We start from the raw sequence: 17667 nt of genomic DNA on the forward strand, positions 1-17667 counted from the left end.
GGTGCTTCTATGACACCAGATGTATGTTAATGATAAGGGCTGCAATGCCAACTAACTTCTTTAGATTATTACAATTCAGTCAACTAACTTACCCAATTCAAATTGGAGTTATGGATGTTTGGGCATTGAAAACCCAGCTTCTTTTCGTTCTTCAAATATCAAACTCTGACCACTGTTTACTCACCCGTATCTCAGTGTTAAGTTTGATCAAAGTATTAACTTGGCAACTATAGTCAGTAAAAGAGCAAATGTTACTATGGTCATAGCAGGATCCACCCTTTGCCTGGGGATGGGACAATTGATAGTCTGGAGCAAAAGCATTCAGAGCTATGTAGGACAAAACGCTCATGCAGGCTGTAGAGAGTTAGAAATATACCAGGCCATCTTCAGTTACGGTGGAACTTGGCCTGGGCTTAATGAGTAAAAACATGAGGAGGAAACAGCCTTTACAAAGCAGAATTTAAGTACAATGCAAGTAAATACCTTCACCATGCAGGTAAGTTTTTTTAAAAGAACATCATTATCATGTGATTTTTTTAAAAAGTGTTTAGGTTCAGGTACTTTAGGGAGGGAAGGGTTATTTTATGGTTGGGTGGGTAGTTGTAAAGGAAGGTAAAGGCAATACTAGGGTTTAGAGGTCGACAGTGGTAAAGGGAGATAAGGACAATTTTAGAGTTGAGGGGTGTGTAGTAGCGAAGGGAGGTAAGGTGAGTTTTAGCGTTTAGAGGTGGGCAGTGGTATAGGGGATAAGGGTAATTTTAAGGTTTAAGAGAGATTCACTTTACCGCGCTGCCAATGTCTTTTCTCGCAGAATGTGCCACAACCTTTGCTGACAGTGGTCTACTTTCTTTTTTGTGGTAAAAAGTAATCGCTGCAGACAACCAACAAGCTATACTGCTCCTTGACAAAGCATAGCCCTTCCTAAGTAGAGGAAAAGATAGGAAAAGCTTGTCAGACTTTCTACAAGTCTCTGTCTGTCAATTTAAAGCTTTAAACATCGTCTGACATCAAGAGTGTACAACTTTTTCTGCCATCGTTTAAGGATTCTGAAAAAATGTCGATAGCACAATAGGTTCATTCAAATGAAACAAAGTTGGGACCTTCAGAATTAACTTGGGATTGGTTCTCAATATCATTCAGTTGTCTTTGAACCGTGAAAAAAAGGTTCTACAATGGTAAAGACTTGAATCTCACTTTTTCATCTTGAAGTGAGGGACATGAGAACAGCTATTTTTCACGATACATGCAATATGTCTGCCCTATGAATATGCTCAAAATGTTCATTAATGAGCTGTGATAGGACTGTATTCAACGGCCGGCATACTGGAGGAAGCGTGACAGGAAACAAAATTATGAACAGTCCTTTTATGACTTCTTTAATTAGTCTATTAGACCATGAAGAGATTTTGTCTGAAGTTCTTCTAAATCTTGAGACTGCTGCCAAATGCACATTAATTAAAATATGTACTAGGCCCGACATGGCCAGATGAAGAAGGTAAGGTGCAACTGTTTCGGGGGAAGATTAAAAGGGATGTACATTGTTAGGTCTCGCACTGCGAACCGGATCGCGAAAGCGATCCGTCGCTGCGAGACTTATTGTGATCATTTCATCTTTCAAGGGCTCAAGGGGAACAGACAGCGGACAAGCAATGTGAACGCGCAGCTCCTTGACTGGGATTAGGTCGCGCGCGTCAACTAAACAGCATGTCAGTTTCAGTTTTTACACGCGACCCTCTACAGTTTGTGCCTCATGCACTTCTCGCATACACACACACACAGCCACAGCTTTTCGCACTAGCACGCACACACACACACGAGCACACACACAGAGAGACACACGAGCGCACATGCACGCAGACACACACACACACACGAGCACACATACCGCCCGCCTGCCGCCGCCCCCACCCGCCCAGGGGTGAGATTTCCCCCCCTCTTTCCTCACACTCACCGGAGAGGTCGGCGCGGGCCCCGCCGAGCAGCAGGAGGCAGGCGGTGAGCAGCAGCGGCGGCTCCATGGCGCTCGGTCCGTCCGTCTTTCTGACTGACTGCTTCTAATTCAACGTTTATTTCCCCCCTGTAATGTCCGTCCTTATTCTAGGCCTCCGAGGCGTCGTAAAGGCCGGAGCGGGAGCACGCGCTCGCAGCCCCGGGGCGCGGAGTTTGGTTAATGGAACAGACGTCGCCGTCGGCAGCGGGTGACCTTTGAACCCCCCCCCCTCCTCCCGGAGCCTGGCAGACGCCGCCGTCCTCGCGCTAACTAAAATGGAGGAAATGAGGCCTGTGTGCTGCGTTTTTTTTTGCAGTTTTATACAGCGCGAACTTGACCCGAATCGGGTATCAGGGCGCTTTACATAGCACCAGTTACGTTACATGAGAAACATGTTGACTCCGTTTTTCAGAATGAAGGATTTCATTTGTGGGAGTGAGGGGGGATAACGTACATTTGCATTCATCAGAACGTAGTTTTTTTTCAAAATAACATTGTACACATTTACAAAAGGAGGCGGGGCGGCACTACCTGGAACCATGATAGTGTTGCCCACGTTATCTCTAAATGTAAATAGGGCAAGAATCAGTATACTGATAACAAAGTAAGACAGACCGTCCCCCCAAATATACAACCAATGTTCTCCGAATGCGGAACACAAACACTGTTGGCAAGAGACATGATAAACATCGTGCTGATCAGACGTCATTAATTTTCTCCTGATGAGGCCCTGTTTACTTACAATATAATTACTACATCAGCCCTAAATGCGCTGATTTTATCTTTTAAATTGTGATGTATTTTGGTTGTGAATTTTTACTAATGTGAAATATTGCTTTGCGATTTTTAATCAACAAAAAGGGCAGTAGCGATGCATGAGTAGCAAAAAATGTACTCCGTGCCAATGGTTGCAAATGAAATGTCATACACCTAAAAGTGGAAAGACTATGCTGGTTTTATTGCATGAAAGTGAACGCCCCGGCGACCTGGATACTGCTGCCCAATCTAACCCCTTAAATGAAACGCAATGCGACCTGTTAAAGAATTATCAAGGCCCATTGGGGTACTTACAAGCTAGAAACGCTAGTCTCTAGCTTTCATTGTGCCTTATGGGAGAAGGAAAGCATAAAAGGTCACAGGTATTTTTTTTTAAAGAATTAAACAGTCCTATCTGTTTTTTGAGCGACAAACAGCACAAGTGCGGCGCTGGGACTCGAACCCGGGTCCTTGCAATTAAAAGAGCAGGTCTTGTCGCTCAGCTAATTAGCCCCGTCACTACACAACTAGAAATAGCCTAAATGTATTATTTTCCAAATTCCATTCTCTGCTTCCCACTCACTTTTAAGCAGGTATACCTGAATAAATCGTAGGTGGACTCTCAGAAACTCAACGCACATCCGGTAGCGCCGGAAGTGACGTCATTGTACTGCGGCTCCATCGGAATGCCGTGAGGGTGCAATGGTGCATGATGGCGCGTACTCGGTCTCTGTTTTCCAGGGGTTTGCGCACATTTGCTGGCAACGGGAAACTGCATTAATTCCCGCATCTCAGGTAAGCTTGGGCATGCGGTGCCGTTTTTGGGAAAATTGGGTCTGGGGTTCATGTGTGCTTCTACTCGACTGGTTGTGCGGGCATCATTTCAAAAAGGCGAGCCTGACCTCCTAAACGAGGGAATGGCTCAGATTCACTTTGTGGTGAGAAGGGTTGCTTTCTTACCCCAACTGCTGATTTAGTTATGCATGTATTCTCGCTACACCGAGGTCCCAGAGTAGCACCAAGCAGCTGACTTGCACCATCGCCGGGTCCTGGAACTAATAAAGCTGCAGACTGCTGGCACCCTTTGCTCCCCAGCTGCCATCCCTCAAATTGAGGATGAGCGCTCTGCATCTCCCAAAGGGCCCAGTGCTATAGACATTTCGTTCTAGATCAAGAAGAATGTGCAGTGGTGGGCGAGATCCTGTTCCCTGCTCGTCCTTCCCTGGGGGAAGACAGAGCACCCACGCTCACTGCCTGACTGAGCCACCCCCTGCACTAACCGTCCCTGGTACTGCACTTTCTTTGTGAGGGCACATGCAGTAGCGGCCTAATGGAACATGTCCTCACCCAAGCCTGTATAGGGGAGTCCCTCATTAATGCTCCACGAAAGGATTGTCGTCAGCACCCTCCTTTCGCACCCACAACTACGGCGTGGGTACAGGGATAGCCAAAGCCGCTCTACATAGGAGAGTGAGATAGCCGTGGGAAGTGATGCAAAAGCCGCACTAACTAGCCTGAAAGACGTGTCACAGATTCGATACCACACCTATTGGCTGCGTCGTGGCAAATTATAGCTATCTAACCCCCAGTGCGGTATGAATAGGAAGGTGCCTCACCCGGATTTCCATCCATAGCGCAAGGTGTTATCGACGCCTGGTGTGCAATTCTAGTACCTGCATTGATGCAGTTTTGCCTGCTGATAGTGCTATCTCTTGGGAGGAGTGATCACTGCGGGAGGGTTAGGCCTCTTTGTCTGGCAGGGAACCAGGTTTCTGTTCCATAGCCATGACTTCTGGGCGGCAAAATACTTTAATGCAAGCCCTCTTGAATACTGAATTCTGTTTTTCATCCTGCTGGGCCTAACCAGCCGTCCATTCTTCAGAGGTGGATGCAAAATAACAATTTAATCGAAACCAAGGCCTAAATGTTAAAAGTTCAGCAACGCAGATTACAATCTATTGTTTATTATATCCCTAAGGCTTGTAAGATATATTTTAGAAACTTTTTTTTCTTTTTTACGAATAAAACATACAGTTGACTTGAGTATACAATGACTGAATGAACATGTATGCCACGGGGAAAAAACAACAACCCAGGAATAGTCAAGATAAAAAAATACAAAAGAATCAAGTTTTTAGAACAAAGTGTTATTAAATCTACTTATAAAATAAAGTGCTCAGTGGTACATCAGTGACCTTCAGCTCATGAGCCTGAATCCTTGTGAGGCTCACTTATCCTTATGTCTTTCAGATGTCTGTAAATTAAGAATCATGAACCTGGATAATGCTACCACTCTAAATTTACAGCGCTTGGAAAAACTCAGTGAGGCACGACGCTCTGTATTGTCACGCTGTCTGATAATGCAATCCTAGTCAAATTGGAACCTTTAATTAAGATACTTTTGTCAGGCTGGATGAAAATACAGGAATATGCTAATCCTGAAACGTGAGTCACTAGAGAGCAGTGAGCGAAGGGTGTTTCAGTAAGGCCTCACATCCATGGTACATGGACCAGAGCGCACAGGTAATTAAGTCAGCAGAGCCTGTATTGTATTGTAATTGCATTTATATAGCGCTTACTACCCACAAGGTGTCAAATCGCTTTTTTTAGCAAGTGGCACGCTACTCCAGAACCCGTAAATGATTAATGTTGAGTTAGTATAGTGAAATATGAAAGTAATTTGAGTGGTGGATAGGTTAGTCAGTTATTTGGATTCAGAAGGATAGAATAGAAGAGGGAAAAGGTTTGCATTTATATAGCGCTTGTTACCCCTGATGGGGCTTTGAAGCGCTTCCTTTTTTGGGCAAGTAGCACACTACTCCGGAGGCTTTAATTACAGTCTCCAAACAGTATTTTCGACATGCTCTCAACTTTTTTTATAGCATGGGCTCTGGCATTGGAATGCAATAGGTCTCGCATTTGCGGCAGTTTAAGCTATTGGCATTGTTAATGACAATGCCTTTTATTGATCTGTTTTAAAAACAAGACATAAATAAAAGGCATTTTCATTTACAATGCCAATAGCTCAAACTCCGGAAGATATGAGACCTATTGCATTGCAAATGCTTGTTTAATTTAGTACAAATTGTAGTGTAAACAGTACTTCAGCAGACACTGCATTTTATTGTCTGCCCATTTGACATTAAGTGGTATTTGTGTGGTTTATGGAGCACTTTTAATGTTTACAACGTGGGGTATCTTTGTTCTTGATTGGGCATTACAATAAGTTGGGCGCCTGTTGTTGTCTGGTGTGCAACATCTTGAGTTACCCACGACGGCCTGCATGTAAGTCTGCCTCCACGTAAACGTATGTTTACCCGACACTTGCACTTGATACTACGTTTTGTTGTGTTAACTTTGCTCTAGCCTTCGTTGTATTTGTCTACTGACCCCTAAGCAACGTATGTATATTGTGCACCAGTGGTGTCTAGTTTTTATTCAGCCTCCTTTCACTTTGTCGTTAACGAGAATGCCTCTGAGTTGGGCAGTAGGTGCGTTGTAGTGTGGTTGTGCTTTTAGTGGGCAGTTACCAAAACTAAACATCCTTTCTGGTACGTTTTACAATCTCCAATTTAAGGAAATGAGCATTGGCCCACGACTGCTTTGCTTTCGTCTCATGCACGTGGTAGCTAAATCTTATCTATAGCAGCGCTTCTTAAACTAAGTTCTAGGGATCCCCCATTAAATGTTTACTGGGCACTGAGCCCCACTTAAGCAATTTTCTGCTATTTTAACCTTAATACTGTAGACACGTGTACATTGCCTTTTATTAAGTTAAAGCCATTTGCTTTGCTATACAATACCATTAGCAAAGCAAATGGCTTTAACTTAACCAAAGGCGAGACCTGTTGCATTTTCAATGCTTGTTTTTGATAATAGAATCTTTTCCATTTTACGCTGCAGGATTTACTTGTTGTCATGGTGCATGATTGTTCAAGAACTGATTTACGTTCCTGTGTGATATTCAGCAATCCAAATTCATTGTCATGATGAGCCTAGCTGGTAAATTGACCAATGTTATTTGCAAATGGAAAATGTGATCTTTGTTCATGGACTTGAGATTGTCCAGCAGTTTGAACTGAATGTGTGGGCAGAGGGCTAGAAAAAGAAGCTCTGTGCACCAATATTGCCTTGACCACGCTGGAGCTATCAAAATGAAGTGGTACGGTTCCTGCTTCATCTTTTGAATTACCTTGAGAATGAAAGGAAAAGTTGTAAAAGCGTAATCGAACATTCCTGTCCAGACTATTAGGAATACGTTCCCTCATGATCTTGTTTTGAAGGGTTGCGAAGAAATCCAGGTTTGGAGTGCCCTCACTGTTTTAAAACCTGAAGCAACTGTTCCTGGTTCAATTCCCATATGTGCAATGTTTTGCAGTACTGCTCAGAGAATCCACCCAATTGTTGTCCACCCCGTGGACATGCTCCACCTGTAAAAGGATATTGTGGGAAAATAACCATTTCCATATTTGCTGGGCTTGAGAGGACAGTACCTTTGATCTCATGCTTCCTTGTTAAACGAGATAAAACATAGTTGTGGTATTGTCCGTCCTCACCAAGACAAATGCATTGCAATTTCTGAGAAGAAAGGCTCGCAGGCATAGGAAAACAGCATTTAACTCCGGAAGGGTGAGGTGCATTTCTGACACCTGGATGAACAATTTTCCTAGAATTTCCAACTCTTGAAGGACTGCTCCCCAGCCTAGTAAGGGAGCGCCCGTTGTCACCACAAATTGGACCCAGAGAGATATTTTCCTTTTTTCCTCCACCAGGACATTGCTTCTTTCATAGTTGAGGTAATATTTATGACGTTCTTGAATGACCTTGAGTTTATAACCTTTGAGCATCTAATTGTTCCTGCAATGGTTTCATGTGCAGATGACAATTTGGAATCAATAGAATGCAAGACATCATTTCCAACATTGACTTGTACGTTGTAGCAGAAGTGCATTTTTTTCTTAAAATGGAATTTATTATTCATTATATGTGGGATTTTCTTCTACATTGGATAAGCTTTGGAGATCCACGTATCTCGGATTACTCCCAGGAACACCAAATACTGCGATGGAATCAGAGCCAATGTTTCTCTGCACAAATTTCGACCCAAACTATTGAACAGCTGAAGACAGGCCAAGGTAGATTTTCTTGCTGAGGTATATGTGTGCGTTGACAAGCCAGTTGTCCAGGTATGGAACGCCTGATGGCTGGTCATTCTCAAGAACGCTGCCACAGGAGCCATGCATTTTGTGAAAACCCTGTCAGCAGAGTGTAGCCCGCAGAGAAGTACCTCAAATTGGAAATGGCACCCTGCCACCTCGAATCTGAGAAACCTCTGATGTTTCACATGTATGGGGATGTGGAAGTAGGCATCTAAGAGGTTGAAAGACGTCATCTAATCCCCTGTACTGATCAGCAGCAGTAACTCCTCCAGAGACAGCATTCTAAAAGGTTGTTTCTTTATGAATTTGTTAAGCATCCAGTTGCCTTGAATTGGGGAAAGCTGAAGAGGATCTGTACTGCTTTTGAGTGGTGTATTGAGGCCCACCGATATCCCTGCTGAAAATAAGGTTGGTACCTAAAAAACTGGAATGAGGCTCTTGGTGTAAATTGGCTTCTCACGCTGCCTCCACAAAAGGGCTGAAAACGCCTTGCTGAAATGTCCCTGGAGAACGTGATGTGTTGATATCCGCTTTGCAAAGCATCATCGACATGCTTCCCACAAAGGTTTTAATAATTGAAAGACATCTTAAATTCTTGAACTTCTGGGGGAAGGATGTCACCTTTAGGCATCCCTATCGGTGTAACACAGCTGCTCCTGCCATTTGTCTGAAAGCTGTGGATGATATGTCAATGATCCCAGAAGAAGCTCTTTCCCCTTCCTGCAACATTTCTTTAAATTTCTTCTTCTTGCCGTACGGCAAGAAGTCATTGAAAGCTGACAAGTCCGACCACATCGGTCTATCATGTTGTATTCCATATAGGTACCCTATATAGGCACAGGTAACATTGCAACCTTTCACCTATATTCTTCCCTATAATACATACATAACGGTTCTTAGGGACTGACTTTTTACTTATAAACGACACTGCATTAAGAACGCAGGTTTTCCCTAGTGCGAATCATTATGCATGAGGTTTCTTGGAAGCACAGTAGGACTACCATCTCCTCTGTAATATCTCAGTATAAAGTTCAGGCCCAACGTCATCCTTTAGGCTGACACAGTAACACAGCAAGGTAAGACCCCTGGGGAGACATCACATCTTGCTTAGGACAGAGAAGACAGACTTGACGGGTGAGACACTGACCAGAGACGCTGAGGTTCTTGCATGCAGACACTCCAGCTCGCAGTGGTCCAACATTCCTTGCTGGGTGTCCTACCTGAGACCAGGACGGGGTCCCATATGCTCTCATTCTCAGGTAATGGGGTTGACTATATAGTAGAGGGATTCTTGGCATAACACCTACACAGATGCTAGGTACATTTAGGAACATCTAGTTAGGGAGGCATCATAGGAGTACGCACTTTTGATCATGTATTTCATGTACTTGTATATTCATGATTACTGAAAAATAGTAGAACTGTACCATCTATTTATTTTAATAGTACTTCCAATCATATATCTCTGCTACTGTCCAATGGTTGTTGCAGCTCATCTATTCTACATTAGAAAAACAACTGTTCAATAAATTCTTATTGAAAACGCCCACTATGTTTATTCTGTGTATCTCTGAGACAAACTAAGTGAGCACGAGTGACTGAGCGAAAGGTAGTATATTGTTTCCATGATTCTGGGGGATCAGGGCTGTCATGTTCTGAGATTGCCAAAAACGATTCTCTCCCCGATAAGCGGAGATTCTAGTGGCACTGTGAGCTAGCTGATACAGACAGGCTAACTTATCCGGTGGGGGTGCACGGAATCAGTCTGCCACATATCCCACAGTTTATCCAAACGCGCAGATCCTGTATAGGTTTTATAGGAACTACACGACAATCATATCGCTTTAAAATGGGAAGCGCATTAGAAGCTCTAGTAGATGTGGATCGCATAGCCGCAAAGCACTTGATGTTATCTGCATTATTTGTCTGGTGGTGCTGAACATGGGTCAGACAGGTTCATGGAACATCTTGGGCTGCCTGCAGAATCAGAGAGAGGATGTCCTATTAGACAGGTAGGTGAACTCTCAGGTGCCTTATATTACTTATCCAGCCAAGGAACGACTGCTACTACACTAGCTGGTGTCTTTATAGGTTTCAGGCCCTTCTCCCAAATGTAATTCATGATGGGAATGGATCTAACTGATTTCCTCACTGCATCCTGAAAATCATAGAGGAAGCATTCAGTTTGCTTACAGCAGTTGTGTAGCTTCAGAGGGGTGTTTGGGGTGTAAATGCATTTTCTGGTAAACAGTTGGGTACAGGGGCTTTCAGTTGAGTACGGTGAGGTTTCTGTCCGATTTCACCACAACATTTTACATACACACAGACAAAAACACACACACTCTCTGGAGTTTGAAAGTATTCAAAAATGTTTGTCATTTTACATAATACTGTCATTTATGGTCCCCCCTACCAATCCACATTCCTTTCCCTTCTCACTGCCCCGTAAGTGCCTCTCATGCACCCTGCTTGTGGTATAATGTATTTTACCATTATATTTTGGAAAATCTGAAGCTCTCACCTCCCAATCTTACTGCCAAGCTATGCCCCTGCTTTAAGGGAAGGGCAAATCAAAATGCTTGGATGCACATTCAAGGAGTTCATAGAAACCTCCTATAATCCCTGGAGGAGAGCTAGCAGGTGATGGTGACGATGAAGGGGTGATAGTCATCCCACTCTTAACTTGAACCTGCAGAATCCTGAGTGAACTGGAGTATGTTGTACAGGAGCATTCGCCTCCGGAAACCTCTTATAATAGTAATTGAGCATGTGATGTAGATCTGGGACTAAAGAAATAGGCACTGAGATAGTGTCTTCACGAGGACCGTGTTGTTTTCCATCCAGCTTATCATAAAGGTAGTGCTCCTGTTGCGCCGTACTGTTGAGGTGCAGGTTGATGTATGTCCTGAAAGGAATATTCACCTTCCGAGTATGTGGAAGCTTCTGCACTTAGTTCGTCATCAGTGTCCTGACACTTCACAATAAGCTGTGTGGGACTATAAGCTGGCTCAAAAAGTCCTTCATCCCCAGACTCTTCCATCTCAAGGATGCTGCACTGCGCCTGCATTTATCGCGCTACTGTTTTTAAATTACCTTTTTATTCTCCTTAGTTGTTTTCTGTTAGTACACTTTGTCCCCTGATTTTAAAATTACATCGCCGCATTGCTGCATCATAATTGTGCCATTCACCGCTATTTGAGCGGGCCGGACCCTCGCGCTCGTATTTCGGTGGGCGCCATCTTGGGTGGGTGCTAGGGAGCGCTAACACTCGCCGCGCTCTAGCAGTCAGGTGGACTGGCTAGAGGCAGCGCGTGATCTGTTTGTATAAAAGGGCTGAGGTAAGAGCATTTTCGGTCTATGCTGCACTGCGCCTGCATTTATCGCGCTACTGTTTTTAAATTACCTTTTTATTCTCCTTAGTTGTTTTCTGTTAGTACACTTTGTCCCCTGATTTTAAAATTACATCGCCGCATTGCTGCATCATAATTGTGCCTTTCACCGCTATTTGAGCGGGCCGGACCCTCGCGCTCGTATTTCGGTGGGCGCCATCTTGGGTGGGTGCTAGGGAGCGCTAACACTCGCCGCGCTCTAGCAGTCAGGTGGACTGGCTAGAGCCTAATATAAATCAGTCTAAATGACGCGCAGCGTGTGCGCGCAGCGGGTAAGCCGTCTGCGCCCGTCTGCGCCCGTCTGCGCCCGTCTGCGCTGAGGACGGGCTGGACAGCTGGACGTATGGTCATGACACCCCAGCCCTCCCGACACATAGATATACCCGCCAGACTATGCTGGGTCTGAAACCCCTGAGCCTCAAATGCTCACACACCTGCTCCCCTGACGATTTGCTACGCCCCCTTACATGTGGCTGTAGCACTGCCATTATGGTAAGCCCCCTCACCCCGCAAATGAGATACCGAGCTAAGCAACATACTGCTCCGGTAACTCGGTGGAGAAAGAAGGGTGCAGTCTTCTAAACGCCCGATCTCTTGTGAAGAACAATATCTTGTTTAGGGAATTTGTTTCCGATAGGAAGCCGTCCCTGGTCTTCATTACTGAAACCTAGGGGAAGGATTCCTCCGACCCTGATCTTATCGAAGCAATCCCGGAGGGTTACCACTTAGCGCGTCATGATAGAGATGGCAGGATGGGAGGAGGGATCGCTATTTTATATAGGGACCACCTCACTGCCATACTGTTGCTGTCTCTGAGCCTAAGGACAGCTTTCAGGCCCTCTCCTTTTCTATAAAGGATGATCATTCAGCGTTCCTACATGGAATGTTGGTATACCGCCCTCCAGGCCCTCGAACGGATTTTGGGCAGCGGCTGCTCCAAGCCCTGGAACCCTTTTTTGGCCTAAAAGAATTTACTATATTAGGAGATTTTAATTTCCATTTGGAAAAACAGGATAACAAGGACACTATATCCCTGTTAGATAGCATGTCAGCCTGCGGTTTTAATCAGCATGTCAAAGGGGCCACTCATCGAGCTGGGCATACGCTCGACGGAATTTTTTCAAACGATGAGAGGCTGTTGATTGAAGACTCCATCCCTCTCTCATGGTCTGACCATCTGGCTGTTCCTTTTCAGTTCTGTTGCCGGCGCACTTCTGAGCCGGTAAACACCCCATGTAATCAAGAATTCTTGAGAAACTATAGGGATATTTCCAATAGTTCCCTCGCCCCATGGGCTTCCAACTTCTGTCTCCCTTTGGAAGAAACCGTGTCTACAGCTGTTATGCACTACGAAAATACTATGACCGAAGCCTTAGATCAAATTGCCCCGTTCCAATCTCGTCAACGTGCCAGGAAGAGGCCCTCAGCTCCCTGGTACTCAGAACACCTGAGACTCATGAGGCAGGAGGTAAGGCGACAGGAGCGCCTCTGGCACGCAGGTTGGGACCTCAAAGATAAGGAAACCCACAAGGCTTTGCTTAGGAAATATAAGGCTGAAATTAAAAAAGCAAAACAGGAATATTTTACCACCCTTACAACTTCTTTGTCCTCTCCTAAAGAGCTCTTTAGGGTTGTAGATTCATTGATAACTCTGCAAACCCCTGACCCGGTAGTGGCGTCCCAAGAGCTCTGCAACAATATCGCCTCTTTTTTCCAGACAAAAATATCTGACATTTACTCGGTCTTGGAACTTCAAAAATCTCTGTTGAGGGCCCCCCCTGCTGTAGGGGCTGTAGTTTCTGCCATGACTGAAAAACCGTTGGTGGGGACCTTAAACTCCTTTCCCCTTCTTTCGGTGGAGCTGCTGGATAACCTCCTTAATAAAATCAAATCAGGCTCTCCGCTGGACGTGTGCCCCCTTAGGATCCTTAAGCAGTGCAGGGAATTCTTCCTGCCTGTCCTGACGGACATCATGAATAGAGCCATAAGAGACGGATCCTATCCCACCCAATGGAAAAGCGCTGTGGTAAGACCTCTCTTAAAAAAGCCCTCTCTTGATCCGTCTGTCCTAAAAAATGTTAGGCCTATCTCCTTACTCCCGGCCCCAGCAAAACTGTTAGAGGCGCATCTTAACATGCACCTCGCCGCTTTTGTCGAGAATTCGGAATGTCTTGATGCCTCCCAACATGGTTTCAGGAGGGAACATAGCCTCACCATAGTGCTGGATGATATCCGCTCGCGTGTTGATGAGGGCCAGACCACCCTTCTGATCCTTTTAGATCTGACGGCGGCTTTTGACACCCTCTCTCCCTCAGTCTTAACATCTCGCTGAGGGAGATTGGTGTACGAGGTACAGCCCTGGACCTACTCACATCTTTTCTCACTCATCGAGTACAAAGAGTGAAGTTGGGGAAATTTCTGTCTCCATCCCACCCTGTGCAATGTGGGGTCCCCCAGGGGTCGGCACTCAGCCCGACCCTATTTAACATCTACGTGACCCCACTTGCCAGGCTTATTAGATCTTATGGGATGGAGACAGTCTCCTATGCGGATGACACCCAGATCCTCGTCTCTCTCTCCCAGGCTAGCGTCCAGACTGCCTCCAATTTTAGATCTTGTATGGAGGCAGTCGGTCAATGGATGATCTTGAATACGCTTAAACTAAACGGAGAGAAGACCGAGGTGATGGTGTTTGGAGGGAAAGAGGACATCTGGTCATCGTGTTGGTGGCCAGACTCATTAGGAGCCTGCCCCACCCCCACCTCATCCGCAAAAAATCTCGGAGTGGTGATTGACCCCTCCCTTGATATGGGCAAACAGGTCAGCCGCACCATTTCCTCTTGTTGGGGCATTATTCATGTCCTAAGGAAGATCAGGCACTATTTATCCTTGCAGGCGAGGAAACAGCTTGCTGTTGCCCTTATTGGCTCTAGGATGGACTACTGTAATGCGCTGTATGCGGGCATAAATAAGACCCTGCTGCAGCGCTTACAGGTAGTCCAGAATGCCGCTGCCAGGTTTGTTTTGGATCTTCCGAGACGTACTTCAGCTACAGCGGCCAGAAAGTTGCTGCATTGGCTTCCCGTTGAGTCTCGCATTCACTTCAAGACTCTGAGTATGACTTACAGGGCTTTGGCTAGAAATAGTCATACCGGTGTTGGATCTATCCTGTTTCGGTACACCCCTGCAAGGGATTTGCGGTCTTCGAGCAGACTCCTGCTATCTGTTCCTCATTTCAGGAGAGTGAAATGGGGAGGTAGGGCCTTCTCCACTCTTGCACCGAAGGGGTGGAATGCCCTCCCTTTGGAAATAAGATCTCTGCCTACTCTCCAGGCTTTTAAAAAGGCTTTGAAAACACATCTCTTTGTGCAGGCGTATCTGCAGTAATTTATTGTTTTGATCAGCTTTTGGTAGGCGCCTTGATGCCTTCGGGTTATTGTTTTTGCGCTATATAAATTTTATTCAATTAAATTTTTATTCAATCAAGGAGATGCACTGTGGCAGCAGAGACACTTTGCTCAATGATGTCTGGTCTGGGAACAAGCACACTGGAATTCATTCTGGTGAAATATATACAGCCTGTTTTTGAGTCGTCGACGGGCTCGTTGACGACGAAGAAGTTGTGTATTTGCCACGAACTACCTGTGGGTGTAAAGCAGGTTTCGCCTCTGGAGACGTAAATGTTCCTATTGACAGGATAGCTGACAATGAAGTGGTGGTCATCATTGGCTTTGCCGCCGAGAAAGTAGTTCTTCTTCTTGGCATAGGGGTTACCAACAAAAGCGTCCTCACTGGTGCTGAAGGCGACTTTGCAGTCGACGATGTACCAGTTGACACAGTAGCCGTCGAAAAGAGGATTTTCACCAGCAAAGGCTCCTTCAGAGGAGTCATAAACATAGAGAATGATGAAGATGATGAAGACTTCCTGTGAGAAGAACCTGGACTTAATTAATTTCTGACAGATTTTCTAGACTCAGAGTCCTTAGAAAGAGACTTTGATTTTTTTATGGTCCTTGTCACATGAGGTAGATTCCTAATTTTTACGCTTTTTCCCACTGTGGAAAGACTCTGTTGCTCATTATCAGATCTGGAGTCTTAGTGAGTCTTTTTCTTTTGTACCCAAAAGAGAAGACTGGCCTCCCGGTCTTTCAAGGTCTTAGCAGAAAAGGTTCTGCAATGCTTAGTCTTTAAGCTAGTGAGGTGGATGCAAGCTCTATAAGCATTCATTCTGAAAATAGCCTAGCTTTTCGCAAGACTTACAAGGCCTGAAAAGTCTCTTTTTGGATCCGTCTGACATAATGCTGAGGTGATAAAAATAGAATAACTGTACCTCTAAGTTGTTTGCAGGTCAAATGCCTCACTTCTGGAAGCAGGCAAGTGGTCAAAAGGTGACAAACACAGTAACTAATAAAAAGCTCCGGGAGACTCCCTCACACACTTAGAGGCTGATTATGATGCCGGACGGACCTGAGTCCGTCCGCCACCATAGAGGAGGAGGGACCGTCCGCAGGGGCAGCGGCGGTCCCTCCGTGCTAATTAGGATGTGACCGCCACCCTGGCGGTCACATCCTGTATCTTTATCATTGCGGCGGGTGCTGCCTGAAGCAGCACCCACCGCAATGATAAAAATGTATGTTGTGCATTTGCATGCACAAAGCGGCAGGCACCTCGCGGTGCCTGCCGCTTTGTGCAGGCAAATGCAGGGGGGTACCATAGGTACCCCCATGTGCACAACCCCCACCCCCCCCTTCACCCCTGGGGGCCCGCAACGGGCCCCCAAACACAAATCCGTATGCCTTTACACGGCGGAAATGCCGCCGTGTAAAGGCATCTTTCTGCAGAAATCCTAATATGGCTGGCGGTGTCTGATAGACACCGCCAGCCATGTTGAAGCTTTTCCACCGCGGACGGAAGGCGTCCGCGGCGGAAAAGCTGCGGACTGAAAAACGATCCCCCAGCCATCCTAATCTGGCGGGGGGTCTTTTTCAGTCCACAGCGGTTTTCCCGCATCCTCCGGGCCGGCAGTGGCTTCCGCCGGCCCGGAGGATGCGGAAAAAACGCATTCGTAATCAGGCCCTATATGTGGTTAGAAATCTGAGGTTTGGTGGCACTACAGGGGAAGAGTGCTTCAGGGTCTGGTCTCTAGATTGGTGGAAGTTTTATCAATTAATACAATGTGGATTGGTGAACAATGTCCAAGGTTTCCCTATGGCTGTTAATGTTTATGTACAGCGCTCCTAGTTATAATTAGCTTGGGATTCCCACCATGACGACGGAGAAGATTCAAGCATGTGAATCTATGAAAGATTCAATACTAGAGAAAATATATATATTATCTCTGCCTGTGGTAGCTTATTAGAGAACACTTCAAAATATATTGACTTTTTCCTTCAGGAACACATGAATGGCTTGCCTACCTTTATCCAAGATACTGGGGATTTCCTCAGGAAATTAAAAGACATTACATGGCAGGAGGACTACTTACTCATAACCCTAGATGTAACATCTTTATAAACTAGTATTAATCATGTTGACGGCCTTAAAGCGGTAAAACATTTCCTGGACAAAGGGCCACTACATTGCCATGCCCATAATAACATGATTGTCAACATGATTGAAATGTGTCTGTACAACAATTTTTTTATGTTTCAGCAGATGTGCTTTCAGCAGACAAGAGGAGTGGCGATGGGTTCCTGCTTCTCCCCCAGTTATGCTTGTTTGCATATGGGACTGTGGGAGAAGCAGGAAGCAGGTCCTCGGAGTCCAGTATGCTGAGATAATACGCAACAACATTGTATGCATATACAGATACATTGATGATTTGTTTTTGATTTGGAGAGGGGAAGAGAATTTGGCGAGTGAGTTTATTGAGAATCTTAATATCAACTCCTTAAACCTTAAATTTACCTCCAATGTGAGTAAGTCCACAGTGAACTTCTTAGATGTTGAAGTTTTTATTGTTCAACAGATAATACAAACTAGATTGCATCGTAAGGCCACCGCTGGCAATACTTTATTGCACGCCACCAGTCACCACCCCCGCCACCTGATCCACAGCATCCCCTATGGGGAGATGCTGCGCATTAAGCGCATCTGTAGTAGAGCAGAAGATCTGAAAGAGGCACAATTGGCTGCTCGTTTGCGCTTTCTAGCAAGGGGGTACAGTGAAAATACCATCCAGTCAGCTATTAGACGTACTCAGACTTTACCTAGGAATGAAGCCCTTATTACTAGAGCCATGAGACAAGGTAATCAACCAGCGAGTCAAGACAACACCATTTGCTTAATCACTGCTTACAGTCAACAACATCAGGCAATAAGAAAAATTATGGGCAAACATTGGTCACTAATTCAAAATGATCCAGTACTTAAC

The 17667-nt window shown here is 45.3% G+C and overlaps 1 protein-coding gene across 10 annotated transcripts in view; it reads right to left on the minus strand.

Moving 5' to 3' along the window:
• The window catches only part of BOLL (boule RNA binding protein), a 1385263-nt gene that overhangs the window by 953088 nt on the left and 414508 nt on the right, over window positions 1–17667 (minus strand). The gene's annotated exons all lie outside the window — the stretch shown is intronic.

The sequence above is a fragment of the Lissotriton helveticus genome, chromosome 3_1 (assembly GCF_964261635.1).
Source record: "Lissotriton helveticus chromosome 3_1, aLisHel1.1, whole genome shotgun sequence".
In the NCBI taxonomy this organism is placed as follows: domain Eukaryota; kingdom Metazoa; phylum Chordata; class Amphibia; order Caudata; family Salamandridae; genus Lissotriton; species Lissotriton helveticus.